Here is a 5,005-nt window from a genome sequence, read left to right on the forward strand (position 1 = left end):
ATGTGAAATGTGAGAATATGTGTGAATATCCATCATATAAATATGTACTCACAAGGCATAGTGCAGTGAATAGAAACACCATGTTCTCTGTCAAACCTGATTTAAAAATCTGAGAATTCATTCAACTCACAAGGTTCCAAATACACCTCATGGCAACAAACATGGGTTCCTTACAAATTAAGTGCAGAAGAGGAAATAATTCCCTTGTACAATACACCTCAAGGCTTCCCTATTGGCTCAGGGGTAAAGAATTCAGCTGCCAATGCAGGAGACACAGGTTTGATCTCTGACTGGGACAACCCCCTGGAGAAGGAAATGGCAACCCACTCCAGTAGTCTTACCTGGAAAATGATATGGACAGAGGAGCCTGGTGGGCTAGAGTCCACAGGGTCACAAAATAGTCAGACATGACTTGGCAACTAAACAACAACATTACAAACCTCAAACTGTATTCTACATAATGACGACAACTACCAAAATCACCTTCCAAAATGGTAAAATGATAATATTGTCAGTAATTTAATTAATTTTATGAACTGTCAAAATAATAAAAGAACCCAGAATCACTAATTTTTAAATTTCATGTCACAATCCTATAAGGGTGATTGAATAAATGACATTGTAGCCTAAAATTGATTCTATTTGAACATATACGAATTTATTCATTTTTAAAATATAATTTCTTATAAACCATGTTTTCCAATTATATTTAAAAATCTAATAATGACACATTTAAGTATAGATAACCTATAATTAGGCTTCCCAGCTGGCTTAGTGATAAAGGATCTGCCTGCCAATGCTGGGGACCCGAGTTCAATCCCTGGGTCAGGAAGAACCCCAGGACAAAGAAGTGGCAATCCACTCCAATATTCTTGCCTGGGAAATTCTATGGACAGAGGAGCCTGGTAGGCTACAGTCCATGGGGTCACAAAGAGTCTGACAAAACTTAGCAACTAAACAACAATAACACAGTGATCTATAATTAGGGCTTCCCTGGTGACTCTAGTGGTAAAGAATCTGCCTGCAGTGCAGGAGACACAGGAGAGGCAAATCCAAGCCCTGGCTTGGAATGATCCTCTGGAGTAGGAAATAGCAACCCACTCCAGAATTCTTCCCTGGAGAATCCAATTGACTGAGAAGCCTGGTAGCATACAGTCCAATGTGTTGCAAAGAATTGGACATGGCTGAAAGACTAAGGGAGCAACCTATAATACTCTTAACATCCAAAGTGTTAAGAAAACAAAATTCAAATAGACTTGAATTTGAACTTAGAATATTCCCATTATTAGTTTTGTGACCTTGGACAATTTATAAATTATTGAGACCTAGAAGTGAAACTACACTCCAGTAGATTTGATGTATAGGATTAAGTAGAACTAGGTGATAAAAATCCTGGCAAATAGTATAAATCTATCTAGGCTTTGTCTTTCTTATTTAAGACTGATGAACTTTTGATAACTTAATTGATTGATTTTTAGTTACACATAAAAGCATTTATATAACAAACACATAGAACTTATCGGCTTCCCAGGTGGTGCAAGTGGTAAAAAATTCTGCCCGCAGGAGACATATGAGATGCAGGTTTGATTTCTGGGTCAGGAAGTTCCCCTGGAGGAGGGTATGGCAATCTACTTCAGTATTCTTGTCCAATAAATCCCATGAACATAGGAGCCTGACAGTCTATAGTCCATGGAGTCATAAAGAGTCGAACATGACTCAAGTGCTTAGCATGCATAGCACTTACTATAACAGGATACTGTTCTAAGACTTTCATAAACATTAACCTGCTTAACCTTCAAACCCGGATCAATCAGTTGGTTCCCATTATTTTGTAAAGTTGGAAAGAGAGTCATTCAGAGTCCAGGTCAATTGTCCCAAGTTTCACAGCTAATAAAAAAAGAAGATACAATTCAAACTCAGGCAGTCTTGATTCTAGAGTCATGAATTCTAAGAAAAAGATGCTGATACCTTTGTTTGGGATACACATACATGTGTTTGGGAGTGTATTTGTGTTTGTATTTGAAGATGATTTCATGATCTTTAAATGCTACAATATCCTGAGCAGGACTCAGAATCAAACTGACTTTCCAGAACTGACATGGGCCCTTGTAGTAATTATCAAGATCTGCTGAGGTAACAATCACATTTTCAGTTTCTTGGTAAAAAACAATTACAAGCAATGTCAAAAAGGGAAAGACTGACTTGTTTTTCTTCTTGTATGTAATAAAGTATTATTATTATTATTTTCTTAATTTTAATATCTTTAAAGCTTCACAACTTTCCCCCAAGACTTTCTTGGAGGCATCTTTTACCCCTTTGTTTCTTAGACTATAGATGAGTGGGTTCAACATGGGGATCACCACTGTATAAAACACAGGTGCCATTTTGTCTGTGTCCAGGGAGTGGTTTGACTTGGGCTGTAGGTACATAAAGATCAGCGTGCCATCAAAAATAGTAACAACCACCATGTGGGAGCCGTGGGTAGAAATGGCCTTGCATCGCCCCTGGGTACAGTGGATCCTTACAATGGCGTTGATGATGAAGAAGGTAGGAGGTAAGGACAACGGAAGATGAACAGATCATATCAAAACCAGCGAAGGCAAAGATCAGAATTTCCTTCATGCGTGTGTCTGAGCATGACAGAGCCAAGAGAGGGAGGTCATCACAGTAGAAATGGTTAATAACATTGGGGCCACAGTAAGTTAGATGGAAGGTGATGATGGTGTGGAACAGGGCAACCAGAAAGCTGTTCACATATGGAACTGCCACTAATCTAGTGCAGACTCTCTTTGACATCAGTGTGGAATAATGCAGGGGACTGCAGGTGGCTACATAGCGATCATAGGCCATGGAAGCTACGAGAAAACACTCCGTGATCATGAAGGTGAGAAAACAGCCCAGTTGCGTTGCACAAGCATAGAAAGCAATAGTATTGTGTCCACAACGAAGTTCACCATCATCTTTGGTGTGATAGCAGAGGAGCAGCGAAGGTCAACAAAGGCCAGGTGACTGAGGATATAGTACATAGGCGTGTGGAGTCTGATCAAGGTTACCAAGCCCAGGTTGCCCAGCACTGTGACCAGATAGATGACCAAAAGCACCACAAAGCAGGGGACCTGGAGCTCTGGCCAGTCTGTAATTCCCTTGAGAATGAATTCAGGGACAAAAGTAAGATTCACTACAGCCATTTAGTCTGATGGATTTGGCAGAGTTTGTTGTGAGTTGGAGAATAAAAATGACACCTTCTACGGCCTCTTCCAGTGCTGGGGAAGGTGACCATTAGCATCTTCTATCCATGAGTCACACCGTCTTGTGGGCACAAGGTAGCTGCAGCTCTCCAATGGCATGCCATTCTTTCCCCAGGGAAAGGATCAATTACCCTCAGAGTAGTCTTCTGAAGTCTTACTTTGCTTTACAAAGATGCAGTACTTCTTTGCTTTGTGATGTAGAAAATATGGGAAGACGCCGATTAAAAATTAAATGGTATCTGAAAGAAAGCACTTGAGACAACTAATAGTAATATTTCAGTGTTTTTGGTGCCATCAAGGTTTTAATGCCCATGTATACATTACAGGGAAAACTTACTCCATGTTGGATATATTTCTTTTCTTTAACCTTTGTTTCCTGTGCTTTTGTTCACTGAAAGAATATTGTTCATACATATTGATCTACCTCAGAAAACCCTGCCCCTCTGCCTGAATGTTAAACCAAAGTGCATTTGTTCGGGACCCTGTCCACCTGTGGATGGCTACAGGAAGGAAGGAATTAACACATCCTTTGCCCAAGTCTTGCCATTCCAAGAGATGATTGCCTTTTTAATTCATTTCTTTGTCCTCCCCTCATCTCTGTTCTATAAAAGAAACTGTCATCTGGACCCTGATTAAATGATTCTTTTAAGCTATCAGTCTGCTATCTTCTTGGCTGCTGGCTTTCTGAATAAAGTCAATATTCCTTGCCTCAACACTTAAACTCACAGTTAATTGGCTTGCCTTTCAGTAAGCAAAGTGAGCTTGGATTTGGTTAAAAAAAATGTGACAGTTAAAAATACATAATAGAGAAATGAAAGTACACTTATATTTCCCTGTTTTTCAATTTTGTGTAAGTCCCAAAAGCTTTAAAATATAAAAATGATCTTTCATGACTTACTTACTTACTTTTATAAAATAAGTACTTGATGCTATGTAAGTTAAAAGGAAATTAATCAGATCTATGGGAATAATTTTATTTGCATAAGAATCAAAGAGACTTAGGATTATTTTCCAATTCAAAAATTTACTACATTTTGTAGTTTGTTTCTGAGAGATAACACTAATTAAGTAGTCTGTTAGATAATTTATTCTATACTATATGTAGATAAACACCTTTTCCCAAAAACATGTGTCAGTATATTTCAGGGGCTTAAAACATCCAAAGTACTTACCTTCAGTTGTAAACGTAGTTTTACGGAAGCGTGTATAGTAGTTCTTGATGAATGCTTCCGAATAATTACTTTTATTTTTGACGGCTCTGGAAAATTAAGATTAGTTTCTCTAAATTCAATGTTAACCTATTTGAATTTTATTTTTGATCCTGTCTTTATTTCCCACATAGTGGAACCATGAAATATTAACAAAAAAAGGAGCCTCAAGACATTACTGTGTATAATTCCTTCAAATTTCAAATTTTATTTATTAATACTATAATTATTTATCTGTTGAAGTTGAGGACTGTCCTTACAGATACTCTACATAGTGTAGAACATGAAATCACTTGTGGTATGGGCTTCCCTGACAGCTCACTTGGTAAAGAATTCACCTGCAATGCAGGAAAACCCGATTCAATTCCTGGGTAGGGATAATCCACTGGAGAAGGGATAAGCTACCCACTCCGGTATTCTTGGGCTTCCTTTGTGGCTCAGCTGGTAATGAATCTGCCTGCAATGCAGGAGACCTGGGTTCAATCCCTGGGTTGGGAAGATCCCCTGGAGAAAGGAAAGGCTACCCACTCCAGGATTCTGGCCTGGAGA

General features: G+C 38.7%; 1 pseudogene; it reads right to left on the reverse strand.

Annotated features, from left to right (window-relative positions):
• Positions 1 to 2,240: 2,240 nt before the first annotated feature.
• LOC122432613 lies at positions 2,241 to 3,188 on the reverse strand (annotated as a pseudogene).
• Between the last annotated feature and the right edge of the window lie 1,817 nt (positions 3,189 to 5,005).

The sequence above is a fragment of the Cervus canadensis genome, chromosome 31 (assembly GCF_019320065.1).
Source record: "Cervus canadensis isolate Bull #8, Minnesota chromosome 31, ASM1932006v1, whole genome shotgun sequence".
Lineage (NCBI taxonomy): Eukaryota > Metazoa > Chordata > Mammalia > Artiodactyla > Cervidae > Cervus > Cervus canadensis.